General features: G+C 35.2%; 1 pseudogene; it reads left to right on the top strand.

Annotated features, from left to right (window-relative positions):
• The first annotated feature begins 15,034 nt into the window (after positions 1-15,034).
• LOC150036943 (receptor-like protein EIX2) lies at positions 15,035-17,193 on the top strand (annotated as a pseudogene).
• The last annotated feature ends 3,606 nt before the right edge of the window (positions 17,194-20,799 follow it).

Genomic DNA, 20,799 nt, shown 5'->3' with positions numbered 1-20,799 from the left:
GTTTTTTTTTGTATATTCAATATCTATTATTTTTAATATAAATACAATATATTTTTTTATAATATTGCCATGACAAATCTTACAAAATTAGAATTCGCAGCCCTTTACGTTAATGGTAATAATTATTTTGCAAGGGTGTTTGATGCCAAAATTCACCTGGATGTTATAAACTTGGCTGAAACAATTAAAGAATGAAATACGACATCTGACACAATGGATTAAAAATGGACTATATTACAATAAAAGATTTCCTTATTTTGTGAAAAATTTTGAAAGAAAGATATGATCATAAAAAGACAGTCATTCTTCCTAAAGCTCATTATGAGTGGATGCATTTGAGGCTACAAGATTTTAAATTAGTAAGTGATTACAATTCCACATTATTTAAAATCAGTTCAAAATTGTTGTTATGCGGAGAAAAAATTATTGGTGCTGATATGTTAAAGAAGAAATTTTCTATGTTTCATGTCTCAAATATGCTCTTGTATGAGCAATATCGAGAGAAGGGTTTTAAATAATATTTTGAATTAATTTCATGTCTTCTCGTGGGCAAAAAAAATAATGAGTTATTGATTAAAAATCATGAATCTCGACTAACCTGAACGACAGCATTCCCTGAAGTGAATGCTATGAATTTTAATAATAATTGTGGTCAAGATCGTGGTCATGGTCACGGTTAAGGTCTGACCATGGTAGAGGAAGAAATAATTATTATTTTCGTGGTAGTCGTTTTAATCATTAAAATTTAAAAAGAACCACATAAAATGATGACCACAAAGGACAAGCTTCACAAGATAAGAGCTCAAAAAGTGTTGAAAATAAATGCTTCCGATGCAGAATGACTGGCCATTGGTCACGTACATGTCGTATGTCAAAAAACTTAGTTGACCTCTATCAAGCCTCCCTGAAGGAAAAAGGGAAAAATGTGAAATCAAATTGTGCATATCAGGATAATAATATATTTGACCCAACCCATATGACAAATTTGGATGTGGTGGACTTCTGTGAATCTCTTGAAGAGATGATTGGCGCAAGTGATGGAACATCAAGTGTTTCTTTTGATTTTGAGAATATCTGGACTTAATGTTAATATTTTCTTTTGTCTATCTTCATTTCTTTTAGTAACTTTTGTATATTTAGCGTTGTTTTTCTCATTGTAATTATTTTCTTTTAATGGAAAAACATTGATCATTTTCATATGTTGAGTGTTTCAAAAACGAGCAAAGAAGATTTTTGTCTGGCAGACAGTGCAATTACACATATAATACTTACAAATAAAAAATACTTTTTCAAATTAACAATGCTGAAAGCAAAAGTAAATACAATATCATGTTCTGTAAACTTTATCGATGGTTTTGGAAAAGCAAATATTATTTTGCCTAGAGGAACAAAATTTACAATTGACAATGTATTGTTCTCTAGTCAATCAAAGAGAAATCTTCTAAGTTTTAAAGATATACGTTGCAATAGTTATCATATTGAGACTAATAGTAAGAATAATGTGGAATATCTGAATATCATATCCACTGTTTCAAATGAAAAATGTATATTGGAAGAGTTGAATGCTTTATCTTCCGGATTGTCTTATACTCATATACAAGTAATTGAAACATATTCAACCATGAACCTCAAGTTTATGAATCCGGACATATTTACAATTTGGCATGACCGATTGGGTCATCTAAGATCTATAATGATGAGGAGAGTTATTAAGAATTCAAATAGATACCAATTGAAGAACCAGAAGATTCTTCAATGTAAGAAATTATCATGTGATGCTTGCTCTCAAGGAAAATTGATAATTAGACTATCACCAGTTAAAGTGGGGACTGAATCACCTGCATTTTTAGAACGAATTGATGGTGATATATGTGAACCCATTAACCCACCAAGTGGACCATTTAGATATTTTATGGTATTAATAGATGCATCTAGTAGATGGTCACACATGTGTCTATTATCAAGTTGAAATCTTGCATTTACAAAATTATTTACTCAAATAATTAAGTTAAGAGCACAATTTGTTGATTATACAATTAAGACCATTTGTCTTGATAATGCTGGTGAATTTACATCCCAAGCTTTTGATAATTATTATATGCCAATTGGGATAAGGATTGAACATCTTGTAGCTTATGTTCATACACAAAATGGTTTAGCAGAATCATTTATAAAACCATTACTTATGATAGCTGAGCTTCCTTCATATGTATGGGGACATGCTCTTTTGCATGCAGTGTCACTTGTACGCATTAGGCCAGTAGCTTATCATAAGTACTCGTCATTACAAGTAGCTTATAGGCATGAGTCAAATATTTTCCATCTGAGAATTTTTGGGTGTACAATATATGTACCAATTGCCCCACCACAACAGACTAAGATGGGTCCTCAAAGGACGTTAGGAATATATGTTGGGTATGATTTCCCATCAATTATTAAATATCTTGAACCCCTGACGGGTGATGTATTTACTGCACGATTTGCTAATTGTCATTTTAATGAGATAAATTGTCCAACATTGGGGGGAGAAGTTAAGAAATTGGAAAAATAAATTATATGGAATTCTTGTTATTGTCTCATATAGATCCCCATAAATATCAAAGTGAACTTGAAGTTCAAAAAATAATTCAGTTGCAAAATATAGTAAATCAATTACTAGATGCATTTATAGACGCAAAGAAAGTAACTATTGTTGGGATTGGTGTCCTAATTCTCCCAAAGTGTCGTAGTTAGAAAATTTATACACATTGTTATGAATAAAATAAGAGTTATTTTATTTTGTATTTACTTATATCCAATAAAGAAATATCTGTGGTTATTGTATGTAAACTTAAACATGTATATGAGATATACAAGTGGATCATTCCTTACGTAATAACCTAAAAGGTCTATAGTATAAGGATAAATGATGGATACCTTATCCTGTTGACATTACGGATATGGCCCGCTTTGTAGAGATTTACAAGTGTTGTGAACTACTACAGATGGTCTGATCCTGACTATTCATGTGGAGACATGTTAGCAGGGGTGTCGTATATAAAGAGTTAGTATAAGACCGGCCCACGAGATGATCTGTCTTTGTATATAACGTTGTTGATAATTGAGACTTACATCTCACCTAAACGACCATAGGTGACATGACCTTAATCTTGAGTGTTTTGGGAACTACTGCCTTTGAGGGCAGTCCTTTGATTAGTATGGGTAAGAGTGGCTAGATTCCCAACTCAACAAGCCTACCTCTTTGGGATTTGTCAGATTGGGGTGTTGGGAACTCAGTTACACAAGAAGAAATAGATTCCTTCCACGAAGCAGGGGTAAGTAAATGGATTGCTCCCTTAAGGGTTGATTCCGAATCTTGATTGGCCACATCCTTTCTTTGGAAGAGAGAACCAAGTCATAGTAGGACTATGATTTATGCTCTTAGAGGAACCAGGGGTACTTAAGGAGTTAAATATAACTACAAAAGGAAAACGGTAAATTGGCCCAGTTGTACTTACGAGTGATCTGTGAAAGGTTATCGCACTGTTGATTGGTGATATGAACACAGAAATATATATGTAGTGAAGAGAGTGCAGCTGTTGGTCTTTAGTAGACTGCTCGACAGTTAACAGATGGTGGATCTCATGATTAAAGAGTTTAGTCAGTTATTCACGTACCGTTGGAGCTTCAAGCTACAGGTCCATAAGGTCCCCTTGGTAGCTCAATGGATTCAAATTGAGAATCAGTTCTTGGATTTAGTTTGAAGTGTTCAAATTAACAAGAGAAAATTCAATTATATATGATATAATTTGTGTGATGTATGAGATACATCAAGTGGAGGATTAATCTAAATATGACTTACATTAAGTACCACAAAATAGAAAAAGAACTATGGTTTGTATGTTTCATAAGATAAAATATTAAAACTATAGGTTATAAATATAATATGGTAAGTTATTTATCATTTTTATTTATAATAATATTAATTATTTGATAATTGAATCTTTTTCTCTATTAACCGATTGAGTGGGAGGTTATTAACGTTTTTATGGTAACCGTGAGATAAAAGGAAAAATGTTTTCCTAAAATTAGAGAGTTACTTATTTTTCTAAAATTAGTGAGTTACTTAATTCGGAAAGTTGCTCACGGTGAAAGCTATCAAGTGAAAATGTGTCACTAAGCGATAGCTATAGAGAGACTTAAACGATCGTTGAGCATTGACTATATGATAGTCATTTAGCTAGTCGTAGCTAAATGATCGCGTGGTTTTGTCTATACGATAGGTTTCCATTTACTACACGATTGAGCATATCGTCTATGCGATAGACATCTTTCTATCTCCCACTTACTCGATATTTGTCCTCCTGTCTCTTCCTCAAGCCAAGTTCATACAGAGCCCACAACACCTGGATTCTTACACCGAGAATATCAAGGTAACCATTGTGGTGGCATCCTCACTTAACTTGATTGTGTTCGAGGAAATCTTGGTTGTCTGTGTTGATTGTTGTGTTCGTGTTTTACACCAGTCATTGTTTTCGAGAGTTGGGTTGTTGTTCTTAGACGATTGGAGATTGATCGAGGGAGTTTGAAAAATGTTTCTTCAAAGGTACGCATACTCTATCCCTTGATATTCTTTGTAAGCATGCTATAATTTCTTGTTGTGCATGATCTGTTTGTTTCTGTCTTGTACTGTAATTGTATATGTTCAATTTTGAATGGAATTTGGAATGATCCTTCCGCTGCTCATGGAAATCCTCATGCTTGATTTCCTTCAACTAAGTCACACATACCAGCTGCAGATATTCTACACAAAATTGATATCCCAACACAACAAGTTATTGCTAATGAGTCTGGAACATGCTAGAAGCATGGTAGACCAGTAGATTCCAAAGATAAAAATCCTCGAAAATGAACAATAATTAATAATGAAAAGTACTTGGTTAAGGGATTAAATACCCTTAAAGAAGTCCTCAACATGACTAGTGAGGAAGGTGAAATACCTAAAGATAATAATGAGATTTCAATAAATTATGTCATGATAGGAAAAAGATGGTATCGAACAAATGTAATTATTGACAACATTTTTGTGTATAATGTTGCTCTGAATATTATATCTAAAAAGGAGGATCCTGAACCAAAATCTCTTGAAGAATGTCGACATTGAAAAGATTGGCTTAGTGGAAATAAGCAATCGAGGCATAATTAAACTCACTTTCATAACGTCAAGTTTTTGGACAAGTAGCCCAAACACAAAAAAAGTGTTAAACCTGTGGGATACAAATGGGTATTTGTGAGGAAAAGAACTGAAAATAATGAGGTCACAAGATATAAAGCAATACTAGTTGCTCAAGGTTTTTCACAAAGACTTGGTATTGATTCTAAGGAGACGTATTCTCCGCCAGTAGATACAATTGCATTAAGATAGTTGGCTTCACTAGGTAGAAAAATCTCAATATGCATCTTCTTAATGTAGTCACAACATATTTATATGGATCTCTTGATAATGATATTTATATGAGAACCCCAACAGGATTTAAGGTATCTGAAAAATATACATTAAATTCTTGGGAATGGTATTCAATAAAGTTACAGAGATCACTATACGAATTGAAACAATCAGGACGAATGTGGTACAATCGCCTGAGTAGATATTTATTGAAAGAAGCATATCAAAATAATCCAATATGTCCTTGTGTTTTTATAAATAAATCACAATCAAGATTTGCTATTATAACTGTATATGTTGATGACTTGAATATAATTGGAACTTCTGAAAAGCTTTTAAAGGCAATAAAATATCCTTATAAAGAATTTGAGATGAAAGATCTCGAAAAAACAAAATTCTGCCTTGGTTTGCAAATTGAGCATTTAGCTAATGAAATACTTTTTCATCAGTCAACTTATACGGGAAAAATTTTGAAAAAAAATTGATATGGACAAAGCACATCCATTAAATATTCTAATGGAAGTCCGTTCATTGGATATAAAGAAAGATATATAAGGCTCCTTGTGTATATAGCAAAATGAGGCTAAAATATTGCAAAAAAAAAAAAAAAAAAAATAGAACTAATGACAAATATATCAAAATTTACCTTCAGCCTGTAGAAAATGTCTAAAAAGTTCATTGAATGCACAAAAAATATCAAAGGCTTCAAGTTTCTGATTTTAGTGTTACTAAAATAATAGCAAGATATAGTTCCTGAAGAAGGAACTATATCTTGTGCAATTGGTGCATTTATGTATGTTGCTAATAATATAAGACCAGATATTGCATTTTCAGTAAATTTATTAACAAGATATAGTTATTTTCCAATAAAAAGACATTGGAACGGAATTAAGCATATACTCCGTTATCCCCAAAGAACAATCGATATGAATTTGTTGCATTCAAATAAATAAAATTTTGATCTAGTTGGTTGTGCAGATTATGGATATTTATCTGACTCACACAAAGTTAGATCTCAAACAGGTTATTTGTTCACATGTGGGAGAACTGCTATATCATGGCGATCGGTGAAACAAACCAAAACGGTCACTTCATCAAATCATATTAAAATTTTTGCAATTCATGAGGTTAGTCGAGAAAGTGTATGACTAAGATCAATGACTCAACACATTCATGAAACATGTGGCTTGTTTTCAAATAAAAACTCTCCAACAATATTATACGAAAACAACACAAATTGCATAGCCTAAATCAAAAGAGGATATATTAAACGAAATAGAACAAAACATATTTTACCGAAGCTTTTCTACACTCATGATCTTGATGAAAATGACGACATCACTATGCAACAAATTTGTTCGAAGGATAACTTGGCAGATTTATTTACAAAGACATTATCAACTACCACTTTTGAAAAATTTGTGCACAGCCCTGGAATGTAGAGACTCAGAGATCTTAAGTAATATTTTCATGATGGGAGTAAATATATTGTATTCTTTTAGGAGTATATATTATATGTACTTTTTTTTCCTTCACTAGAGTTTTTTCCCATTGGATTTTTCCTAATATGGTTTTAACGAGGCATATTTCATATATATATGGCCATATAAGGGGGAGTATTATGAATATTATACTAATAAATAGATACCCATTGCTTAGTGTCCCAAAAGCCATTTGTCACCCTTCATATTGTCCATGTGCCTTGTAGTTATTCATGCTTGGTATCCATGTAAGTCCACATCCTACATGCCACTTTACCTATAAATAGTGGCATTTGGTGTATCTTAAAAATCATATACCCATTAGTAAGAAATCAACTTCAAATTCCACTAACTTTTCTATTATCTAATTTTATAATTTTAATTATTTTATAATTTTAGTTTTTTAATTTTATATTATATTATATTTATTATTATTATTATCTTATATTTTCTCCATATCGTGTTCCTGTCATGCTCCTCAATTCACTACAAGAAAAATGAGCTCCCCCGATGCCTAAATCGATCGTTGGGAGCTCGGTTGTCAGGAGACACGGTGTCTCCTGATGAAGTAAAACATCGTCGGGAGTTTCGTTGGAACTTCAGACGTCGTAAAGAACCGTCGGGAGTTCCAACACCATGAAAAACCGTCGAAAGTTCCCAAGGAAATCCCGACGAATAAAATAGGCATCGGGAGTTCCTCACTCCCAATGCCTTACCCTAACCGTCAGGAGTTCCAAGGAACTCACGACGATTCTTCGACGCCCGTCAGGCGGCGTTGAGAGATGGGATCTGGTAAAAACCAAATCCCTTCTTCTTCATTTTTCCCATTATTTTCCCAAAATTTTAACCTAACCCACGCCGTGTCACACCCTGCCCCGAGCCCGCACTCCTGAGCTCGAGGAGAGGCGTGAGGGACCGCAGATAGCACCCTTTTATGATACCTACTGCCCATCTGAACCTCTTTAATATACTGAGTAAACTTTAAGTCAAGGAGATAACAACAACTGATTAAATAGGCCCATTTTATTACAACAATGTAAAGTTTATACAACTTCAAGACTTAACAACAAAGTTTACAACAACCATTGTTAAAACCCTCCGGAAGTGTGACTATGGCTTGTGGCAACCTTGACCTTAGCAGCACCCTGGAACTTCTCACCTTTCGCTACCTGGGGAGAAAAACATGAAATAACATAATGAGCTTCTTAAAGCTCAGTGAGTGGTAAGTAACTTCTAGAGTCTATTTCAACTCATATATAACAAGCATATCATAAATATGAAGTTACATTCAAACCTCAGCCTTGAATGGATCTGTTCTCAACTCTATCTACACGCCCGATAGATGGCTAAACTGATAACTACTTAGAATGAGCATGTTGTCTACCTACATACACTGTAGATAGTTAATTGTTACTAATTACAAATGCTTACACTTTTGCGTTCCCTTTGCCCCCTATGTCCTCTATGTGCACATAACTCCTCACTCATGGGCTTAGAAGCTAGGCCTGTCGGCCCTCTAACCATTCCATACGAGATTCCTCCCATAGTCTCAGGAACTAGACCTCTCGGTCCCCTGACCATCCTGTGAGGTTTTGCTTTTGGGCTCAAAAACTAGGTCTATTGACCCCCTGACTCTCCCGGTCACATAATCTTATTCTCATGCTAGATACTCATTCATAACACAAGCATATACAATTTACTCTAAAAGATATGCTTAAGACTTAAAGAAAAGTACCACTCACCTTGGTAAGGATAGGAATCTTCCTTTCTAGAAGTTCCTTGATCACCTCGGGCTCCATTTTGAACCCTAAATTCCAGATTCAATTTAAAGCTCAGATTACTCATAGTTCTAAGCTTTATCTCGAGCTACCTTCTACAAACATGCTCTAAAATGTCCCAGGAATCTTAACTCAAAAGCTTAGCTCATAAATCCTTGTGTTTTAGCCGGAATCTTCAAAACATCAAGACTAGCTCAGCTTACCCGACAGCTCAACCCTTCTGCCTTTTCCTCATTGTTCAGCCCGATTCCTTGGAGATTCTTCTCTTGAACCCTACCCTGAAAACTAGACTCTCAGAGCTTTCAGGTGGATTTAGAATCAATCCAAACGCACGAGTATTCTGAGGGATATCCTCATTTCAAGTTGATGCTACTTCCAGACCTTCCTGTCCGACAACATCTGCCCCTCTTGGAACCTCTTTACCAACGCATGGTCTTGCTACCAACGCATGCGTTCTTCCATCAACGCATAGCTTCCTCACAATCAGCCTTCATACACTCTTCTTAATGTCCTTTGAGTTATGATTTGAAGAGAAGTCCTTGGCCCTATTTATAGCGTCCAAAATATCCACCAGTGCGACACCTCCTGCTTGGCCGCATGTCCGGGTGTCCTTTCCCTAATCTATTAACGCAATCTTACATCATTGCAACCAAGTTGTATTCCTCTATTTTAGCCAACACATAGCGCTCAAATTTGCATGTCTTCTTGTGCATCCACCTCATTTGCTTAAGGCCTAAGATTTGTTCCCAACAAGCCACATGTCCGGATGACGACCTTGAATGCGTCCATCCAATCTCATATGTGCCCATCTACCACAAATGCATTCATTCAATCTTACCTTGTGCATCCAATTGACGTAACTTGGTCACATATGCTAGATGCTCGCAAGGCTCCTCCTTGGTCGCATGCCCTCTACCGCATGGCTTACCTTTGCACTATGCGCTCAACTAGGATAATAACCCACACTCTTCCAACGCATAGTATTAGCTTTGTCCTATGCGCCCACATGCCTTCGGATGTCCAATGCATAGCACATCACCAACGCATAACAACCTTATGTACCGCAAGCCTTAGTAGCGTAAGACGTTTCACCACGCGTCCACCATAGCTTGTCTCATCGCCACATAACTCATCGGCTAGTACTACTGCATAGCACCATCACATAGCATTACCGCATAGCACCATCACATAGTGTTGCCGCATAGCACCATCGCATAGTGTTGCCAAATAGCACCATCGCATAGTGTTGCCGCATAGCGCCATCGCATAGTGTTGTAACATAGACCCATCGCATAGTGCCATCGCCCAACGTCATCGTCTAACGCTGATGTCAATCGTGCAGTGCCAACACCGCATCGTCTAATGCTATTGTCTAGTGCTAGCGTTTAGCGCTATCACCTAGCTTCCACGCTTATCGTCTAGCATTTACACTGATCTTATAGTACTTTATCTATCGTATAGCCCGATCGTCCAGCACCTGCCTACATGATCGCCTACCTCATCATGTAGCTCCCCGCTTTGCTACACGATCGTCCAACGCCTGCCTACACGATCGCCTACCTCATCGTGTAGCTCTCCACTTTTCTACACGATCGTTTAGCGCCCGCCTATCTCATCATGTAGTGCTACTCACTTACTATACGATCTCATCGTGCTGCTCATTTGCTACACGATCGTCTACCTTATCGTGTAGTACTCTTATTTACTACACGATCAACCAGTGCCCATGCTCGCGCAAACTTAAGGCTTGTCACACCCCACCCAAGATCACCCTCTTAGCCTAGAAAAGGGCATGACTACAGCAGTTATCAACCCTTTGGCTGACACTTACTGCCTAATAACTCTTGCAGAATAACTTTGATACCAAAATATAACTTATATACAACGGAATGTCTTTAGGCCCACAATTTATTAATTTAGACATAATATGTTTAGAGTTATTACAACACTAGATTTACAAGTCCCAAAACCCCAAACCCTAGTCCCTATATGAACAACAGTAACATGTGTACAATATTAACAATAACCTCCTAACAGATGGGTTACAATTCTCTTTATCCTTTAGTGGTAGAGCAGTTGCAGAGCTATCTTCAGAGGATTTGACCGCTACCTGTGGGAAGGGGGGGGGGGGGGGGGGGAACAAAACATTTGAAAACGGGGTGAGCTTATGCCCAGTGAGTGACCTAGATAACATAGTTGATTCTCATGCAAAATTTCAATAAAGAGTTTAACTAAAACATATGCTTCTACAGTACGTGTACTGCAGCATAAACATTTTCCAAGCATAAAACATACAAAGTTGTTTTAATTGTAAAACAGTAAAATCATTTCTCAATTCAAAGTATCCCACTGTGGGTAAAACGATCCCAACACCAACTACTAGTCAAGAGAGAACCCTTTTGCTCAATCTCTGACTCTATTTACCTGTGGCCACACTAAGTACTGTCACACATTAGGTACCTCTGTTCAGATACTTCTCAAATGTCCTTCAGTATCTGGCTGGTTTGGTACCTTCTCAAATGTCCTTCAGTACCAATAGATACCTTCTCAAATGTCCTTCAGTACCTAGTTGGGCGGATATTTTCTCAAATGTCCTTCGGTATCGCATTTTAGTAAAACTAGTCATAAATGACTTTCTCTTTAAAGCATGCAAAGTATAACACATATAAATCATGGATTTAAAGATACTAATGCATGTTGAAAATATTTAACACATATAAATCATTTTTCAACAATTTCTCACATATGCATGCGTTTAAAACACAATTCATAGTTTGCTTGGAAATCACTTCATAAAACACAATTAACACTATCTAATGTCTGTTGTACTAGTTCTAGACCTAGTAATTTCCTTTCATCGATTTCATTCCAGCATATCGAAGTTCTACATAGCCTATCGTATAATGCTTCATACGGTGCCATTCCGATACTCGAATGGTAATTGTTGTTATACGCAAATTCAATTAACGACAGATGCGTATCCCAACTGCCTTTGAATTGCAACACACATGCTCTCAGCATATCCTCTAATGTCTGGATTGTCTGCTCAGACTGACCATCCGTCTGTGGATGAAAAGCGGTACTAAAATATAACTTGGTTCCCATTGCTTTCTGCAAACTAGGCCAAAACTTCGACGTAAATCCGGAGTCTCGATCTGATACAATTGAAACTGGAGCTCCAAACTGACTTACAACTCGATCAACATACAACTTAGCTAATTGGTCCAGGGTATAAGTAACTTTAACAGGTAAAAACTTAGCTGTTTTTGTCAACCTATCCACAATTACCCATATACCATCATAGCTTGCTGGTGTCTTAGGTAATCCAAACAAGAAATCCATCGTGATATGCTCCCACTTCCACTCTAATACTGGGAGTGGATTAAGTAATCCTGCTGGCCTCTGTCTTTCTGATTTAACTTGGTTACATATTAGGCACTTGTCAACATGCAAGAATTTGATTTATAAATTCCATAAGTTGAATCTAAAATTTCATGAACAAGCAGGCAGCTGCTTAGGTTGAGTAAGTTGGCAGCTCGAAGTAAAACGCTCGGACAGACCAGGGGTTGAGCATTCCTATGCATTGGACCTTCTTGTAGGCAGAGAAAAGCTTGCATTGAAGTCTTGGATACATAAGCAGCCTTGTGGATGACCATGTGCAGCTAAAGGAACACTTGGAGCAAAGTGTTGGTTGCACAAGTGAGTTGCGTTTGTGAGGAGCGATTGGAAGCATTGCCAGAGCCAAAGTCTGAAAGAAATTTCTAAGTGCTAAATCTATAGAAAGGTATGTGTTGAGTGAAAGTCTTCTAGAGGAAGGCTAAATGCAAAGCTTATTTGAGTGTTAGTCTCAAAAGGGAGACCAATGCTAGTAGCTAATATATGCTTTTGTGTCCACAGGATTGACACCAGTGTTAGAAGCATATCGACTCTTGAGGAGTAGTCCTCAAAGTTATGAGTGACTAAATATTTACAATGTTTTTAAAAAATCCATGTTTTAAGAAAGATTATTCTCATGCTAGCTAGTTTTATAAAGTGGTTTCCAAGCAAACCATGAGTGATGTTTTTAAATGTATGCCATGTATGAAAGTTTATTGAAAAACTATTTATGTGTGTTTAAATACACAAAGCATGTGTTAGTACCTTTAAAGACATCTGAGAAGGTATCTGAGCAGGAGTACCTAAGGTATGACGATACTTAGTTGTAACCACGTGTACGTAGGTAGTTAAAGTCAGAGATTGAGCAAAAGGATTCTCTGTTGACTAAGCAGCTGGTGTTGGGATTTAACCATAATAGGGTTATTCTCAACTAAGGAACAATTAATGTTTTATGATGAAAACAACTTTACATGTTTTATGCTTGGAAAATGTTTATATCTCAGTACAAAGTTACTGTAAAGATTTATATTTCAGTATGATCTCTTTATTGAGACTTATGCATGAGAATCGGTTTTCTTTCTTAAGTCACTCACTGGGCTAGCAAGCTCACTCCATTTTCAAATGTTTTTCTTTCCCCCAGGTAGCGGTCAAATCCTCTGAAGGTATCATTGCATCTACTCTGCCACTCAAAGACAAGAGTCATTGTAACCCATCAGCTAGGTGATTACTGTAAATATTGTGCACATGTTATAGTTGTTCATGTAGGGACTAAGATTTTGGGTATCAGGACTTATGAGACTTGTAATGTAATCTTTGTAAATGTTTTGTGTAATACTTAATGTTTTTTTTTTGCCATAAAGGCAGCCGCTGTGAATAAGATTGCATGTTGATATCAGATTATTTCCACTAGAGTTAATAGGCAGTAAGTATCAGCAAAAGGATTAATAACTGCTGTAGTCATGTCCTTTCCTAGACTCAGAGAGTAGTCTGGAAGGGGGTGTGACATGTGGATGTTGAGTCTTACTTTAGATCATGTTGGTTCATTCTTTAACCACTTGAGAATGGATTCTTAAACTTAGGGATGTCTAAGTTCTTCAAGTGAGGTGTCTTCACTAGAAGGTGGAAAGATAAACGTCTTGGTGAGAGGGAGTCTCACACTTAGGGGGAGCCTAATTGATCATTCACTAATATTCTTATATTTAAGGGAGCCTAAAATTCACTAAGAGAAAGTCTCACACTTGGAGGGAGCCCAAGAGCTCGTTTGCTAAGTTGAGTTATTCGAGTATCACTGTAATTTCCATTTATTTAAATATAAGTACAACGTCGTAATAGTCTAACTTTTCTATATTAGTGAATATATCTTTCCACGGGCACACTACCCCCAGACGTAGGTGGTATCGCACTGAACTGGGTTATTAAGCTCTGTGTTTTGTTATGGCTTTAGTTTTCTACATTTATCTATGATATTTTTGGAAATGTTGTAGCATCATGTGTAATAAGTTTTGTCATGTGTTAGATAACTTTTATTTTAATAATTTTAATTTTATAGACCAATAAAATAATTTACTATTTTTAATTGTATATTTCTAGATTAATTTAGAAGAGAAGAATCATATATATATAGGCTTAAATTAAATCATTCTATCTATGTTTGTAAAGGGAGGTTACATTGGTGTTTTGTGCTTGACTATTGACTAAAATGATGGGAAATTCTTATAAATAAAAACACACACATATATATATATATAGCAAAAAATTCCAAAAGTATTTTGTACTTTTGAAATTTTTTGCTATAAAATGTAAATATTTTTAAATATTTTTTATATTTAAAAAAGCTCCCTAAAATGATTAGAGTTTGCAGGATGACATAAAATTTAGAGAATAAATTACTTGTTTAACCTACTACCCTATTATAAATAAATTGTATTTTACTTTACATCGTTATTAAAAGAGAAATTATTTTAAATAGTAAAATTGTTGAAAATATTTACAAAATATAGTAAAATTTTAGAACTATCAATAATAGATGTTGATAGACACTGTCATTGGTAGTTATAAAATTTTGTTATATTTTATAAATATTTTGATTCATTTTTCTATATTTAAAAACAATCCTTATAAAATTTGTCAAACTAGAAATCTTGAATTGGTATGATATTAAGAAATCAAACGAAACCGTTCGATTTTATGACATTTTCATTAAAGAAAATATATATATGGAAATTATAGAACCAATTGAGTTTCTACGTAACATTTAAAAGATATTTTGGTATTGTGTTTGGGACGTAGCGTTTTGGGCCCTAGAATTGTGCAACTTTTTTTTTTCTTTTAGCTATTTTGTTCTCTTATCTTTTTACGTCGATATTTCTTTCTCGTATAACGTCGATGAATTTTTGGTAATGAATTGAACGAAGGTGGTTTGTTAAGTAATTCCTAGAATCTTTTTGGTTAAGTAATTTTCGTTTTGGGCCCTAAAATTCCTAGACCTTTTTGGTAATGAATATAATTCTTCAATTCCATCTTGGTTAAGTAATCTTTTGAATCTTGGAGCCAACTTGTTTAGTAGCATCGAAGGTGGTTTGTCCTTAATGGTTAGAAACAATTGCCACCTGAAAACTCTCGATTTATCATTTAACCATTTCATTGATGATGATGTTTTTGGAAGTTATGAAAATTTATCTGCAAGCTGTAAAGATATGGTTTAGAAAGTCTTGGACTACAAAACATCAAATTTAGGATCCATAAATTTCCAAATTGGTTGGAAAAATTAAAGAACTTGAAGTCTCTTTATCTTCAAAGTTGTTCACTTTATGGCCCAATTTCTTCTTCATTTGGAAATTTATCTCGTTTTAAGAACTTGGATATTTCTTATAATATGCTTAGTGGGGGAATTCCAGTATCATTTGGGAACTTATCGAACTTAATGACCTTGGATCTGAGAGAGAACAATTTGAATGGTGTCATTCCGGAAAGTTTTGGATAACTTCGAAATCTCGAAAGGTTTGATTTTTCTAAGAATCCTCTTAGAGGTGTTATTACAGAAATTCACTTTGCTAATCCTCACAGTTGAAGCAGGTATTTATGAATGAAAATCACCTTCTATCTTTTGAAATAAAACATGATTGGATACCTCCTTTCTAATTGGAGATGTTTTCTGTGACATCAACTAAGGGTTTTGGATCAACTGGATTTCCTCGATGGTTGTCAACATAAAAAAGATCATATTTATATTTAGATTTGTCCAACACCAGTATTTCAGGGCCTATACCAACATTGCTAATCTTTCTAAATTTAATTTATTTAGACATTTCTAACAATCAAATAAGTGGACCACTCCCAAAAAGCATTGGCGACCAAAGTCCCAATATGTATGCATGGTATGCTTCCAACATGCATATCAATGGTTCTTTTCCACGATCTGTTTGTAGATGGAGGACTCTAATATTTTTGGGACTTTCAAATAATGAATTATCAGGTACAATTCCTAGTTGTTTGTTGACACCAAACTTGACATATTTTGATTTATCGTCGAACAAGTTTTCGGGGGATTTTTTCAATTCATTGAAGAATCTTTCTAGACTTGAACTAATGCACTTGGAAAACAATAAGCTTGAGGGAGAGCCATTAATTGCCTCGAGAAGTTGCAAATCCTTATCTATTTTGGATCTTGAAGGAAACAAATTCTCTGGTAGTATTCCTTCATGGATGGGTACAAGCCTTCAAAGTTTGAAATTTTGAATCTGCGAGGAAATGCATTCAATGGCTTTATTCCTTCGTCTTCGTTGCTACTACCTCGCTTACAACTTCTGATTCTTGCAGATAACAAACTAGAAGGAAACATCCCACCAATTTGGGCAAATTTCAGTGCAACCAAAAGTAACCAATTAACTGAGTCCTGTTTGGTATGTGACAGTTCAGAGTATTCATTCGCAATTTGTTATGTAAGCTATGTTAGACAAGTCACAAAATAAAGTAGTCGATACTACTCGTATTTACAATTATATTCAATGGTGAATGTAGACCTCTCAAATAACAACTTATATGAAGTATTCCGAGTGAAATAGCCATAGTAGAAAACTTGTTCAACTTAAATTTGTCGCATAATCATCTGTCGGGGATAATTTCTGTGGAGTTTGGAAGATCACTAGCATTGGAATCTCTTGACCTCTCTTTCAATAAACTCTCTGGGTCAATTTCAAATAGCATGTCAAGCTTAAGTTCACTAGGCGTGTTGAAGTTGTCCAACAACAATTTCTCTAGACGCATTCCTCGAGAAGGTCATCTTTCAACCTTCAATGATCCAACCAGTTATGAAGGTAATCCATATGTTTGAGGAGATCCACTCTCTGTTCTATGCCCAGATACAAATTCCGACAAGCCTTCAATTGAAATCGACAATTTTAATAATGATAGTCATGAAGAAGATAAGTTGGAGAAAATGTGATTTTGGATTATTGTGGTGCTTGGATTTGCTTTGGGATTTTGGGGAGTTGTTGGACCTTTAATATTAAAGAGAAGTTGGAGGCGTGCTTATTTCCAATTTATGGATGAGACCAAAGACAAGATCTATGTTGCAATATTGGTCAATATGACAAGGTTGAAAAAATCATTGGGAAGAAACAATGTGTTGTAATTAATTTATGTTCATGTAATAATTTTGTTCTACTTTGATCCATTGAGTCCATCGATTGGATTAAAGAACTGTCTTTTTCCTTTTTTGCGACACGTGTTAATAATTTTATGGTCAATTGCAATATGTATTGCCTAATAGTATATGCAAAACTCCTTCCCTTCAAATGTTGTAATTTTGGAAAGTTCTTTGTTTTTTTATTTCTATTGTCTATATTTTAGGAATGTTTTAAAAACTGGAGTGAAAACTTAAAAAAAATGGTTTTCTAAAAATTTGTCTTTGTATTTGAAAACCTGCTAAGAGCTCAAATACACATATGAAACAATAAATTGTGAGAAAATAAGCACAATTAAAATATCAAATAAGTACATCTATTAAGGTCCATCAACATACTATAGATTTTGGTTGTCCTATGGACCTCAAATTATCAAGATGACTACATATAAAGACAAAAAATAAGTTTATCATTAGACAAAAAATAAGTTTATCATTAAACACAAGCTCAAAAAAATAAATTATCAAATCAGTATATCAGTGATAGACTTCTGTCACTATCTATTAAATCTATGATAGATAGTAAGAGAAATCTATCACTGTCTATCATTAATCTCATAAGAAAGATAAAAGTCTATCACTAAAATTGGAAACCTGAGGCCTTTGATATTTTTTGTGCATTCAATGAACTTTTTAGACATTTTCTACGGGCTAAAGGTAAATTTTGATATATTTGTCATTAGATTTAAATTTTGTTTTTTTTTCAATATTTTAGCCTCATTTTGCTATATACGCAAAGAGCCTTATATTAAAAGAACAAACAAACAAAATATAGCTAAAAGTTGAAATGTTTTCATTAAAAAAATAAAAATAATAGCAAATAAATTGTTTCTCTAGAACTATAGCATTTATATTATTTTACAGTACGATTCTCCTCCAGGTCTTTTAACACGTCTTTGTACTAAAATATGTAAATTCTTTTCGTTGTTGGAAGATATTGTTTAGCAGATGATCAATTCGTTGAAGTCAAGTTTCTCGATCTCAATAATCTCTAGAATTAGTTAACTTTGTTGTGAAATCACTACAAGAAATCAAACTTTTCCCGACGTCACAATTCGTCGGGAAAGGGTGGAAAATGCATCGGGAGAGCCTCTCCCGATGAATAATGGGTCATCGAGAGTTTGGTCGGGAAAAATCCGTCAAGAGAGGAACTCCCGATGCATGAAAGGAAGGCGTCGGGAGTTAGTCGAGGAACTCCCGATGCATGTATAGGGCGTTAGGAGTTCCTCCAACTGCCAACGCCTTATATACGACATCGGTAGTTGGAAGAACTCCCGATGCTCTATGCATGCATCCGGCGTTCCTCGTCTAACTCCCGACGCCTTCCTTTTATGTGTCGGTATACCGCGTTGGCAGTTGGAGGAACTCCCGACGCCCTATACATGCATCAAGAGTTCCTCGACTAACTCCCGACGCCTTACTTTAATGCGTTGGGAGTTCTTGAACTCCCAACGATTTGTTTCATGCATCGAGAGTCCTTAAACTCCTGACGGTTTGTTTTATACATCGGGAGTTACAGCTGGAACTCTCGATGCAGTAATATATGCGTGGGGAGTTCCGTCATTAGTTGAAAATTTTCTTTCAAATTTTTGTAATTAATAATTTGTAATTTTTAAAAATTTGATCTGAATAATCTGTAAAACATAATTAACCAACTAAACAGATTCACATAATAAATAAAACAGTGAAAATGAAGTCCATACTATAACAAGTAAAAAAAAATTACAATATCCTAAAATAAAACAAAGTCGATACTAGAACTTCATAAACATTCATATGACAAATACATAGAATAAATAAAATGAAAACAACGTCTAGAGCACGTCAAGAACACAGCATCTTGAACAATCGTCCAACTTCATCTCCGAACAACATTCTACAATAAAACAAAAGCATTCAAATGTCATCATCGGTAAGCATCCACAACATGTTCAAATTCCATAAACAAAACATTTATAACACATTAGAACTTCACAAACATTCATAAACACACAAGAACTCAAAGTTCAACGACCAAATGAGTATAATCAAACTCTACCCACCCCCCACGACAAACATGAAATCTCCCAAACATAAAAAAACACACAAATTTCATAAACAAGAATTAACACACATAAAACTCAAACTTTGTCCTCAAAATGGTTTAACCCAATCTCAACCCACCCCTCACAACATATTAGAACTTCATAAGCATTCATAAACACACAAGAACTTCAAGTTCAATGACAAAACGAGTATAATCAAACTCTACCCACCCACCCATCCCCTCCCCCCGACAAACATGGAACCTCCCAAATATCGAAAAACACACAAATTTCATAACTGCAGGATAACACATAAAAAACACACACAAAACGACAAAAAACACATCAAAATCCAGTTATTTGGCTACCATAACTGTAGGATAGCCAACAATTCTTTATCATAAAACTACTTAAGACATAACTACTTTGCTACCATAACTGCAAGATAGCAACATATTAGACAACTAAATAATGTAATAATCATACCTAATTCGATGGGTCTCCTCTTTGTGATCGTATCATGACTTCAATCATTTTTTTCATTTCTTCCATTTGTCTTGCATGATCATCTTTCATTTGTTTCTGAACGTCTTCAAGTTCCTTAATCCTCAACTGAGACTGTTCGAAATTAGCTCTTAATTCCTCCATTCCCCTCTCTGTTCCTTGAGTAGATGACAAACTCAATGAGATGCTACCCGTTCTTGACTTAGGTTTAGGGCCCCAACCTAGGCCTTTTGAATATTCGGGTCATCTACCCAAAACCGTCTCACAGATTTCATCTCCTGTTAGTAGTTGAGAACCTTCTAGAGTGGAGTTGGATTGTAATTCCAACATTTGATTATAGACATATTAATTAAATATGTAAATACGAGCGACTGAAGTTAGAAATGAAAACAACACGATAGTAAAGAAAAAATTTCAACAAATCCTATTTCTCAATCTTTCTTTGCTTGCAACTCTGCCTAAGTTTGCAGGAATGACTTCGATCCACCTACACGGTCGAACGATAATTTCTCTCTTGTCACACCCCGTCCCGGACCATCTTCTTAGCCTGGGAGAGGGATGCGACTTCAGCAGTTATCAACCCTTTGGTTGACACTTACTGCCTAATAATTCTTTGCGAAAATAACTCTGATACTAATGAAACAAATTCAACATCCAACTGATTAAGTCAAGGAGGCAATACAACAGCAGATTAAGTAGGCCCATCTTATATTACAACAATGTAACATTTATACAACTCCAAGACTTAAATACAAGTTTACAATAACAACTGTAAAACCCTTTGGAAATGTAACTGTGGCATCTGGCAGACCTTGACCTTAGCAGCACCCTGGAACTCCTCACCTTTTGCTACCTGGGAAGAAAAATATGAAATAACGGAATGAGCTTTTACAAAGCTCAGTGAGTGGTGACATAATGATAAATATTCCACAACCAACATGAGGTTTCCAAGTGAACCTCCAACAAAAGCATGAAGCTTTTCACCATTCCACCTACACACACGGTAGATGTTTACCACATAATAACA

The sequence above is a fragment of the Benincasa hispida genome, chromosome 3, assembly GCF_027475165.1.
Source record: "Benincasa hispida cultivar pf3 chromosome 3, pf3_genome.v1.1, whole genome shotgun sequence".
NCBI classification, from domain to species: Eukaryota; Viridiplantae; Streptophyta; class Magnoliopsida; order Cucurbitales; family Cucurbitaceae; genus Benincasa; species Benincasa hispida.
This window is presented reverse-complemented; position numbering and strand designations above follow the sequence as displayed.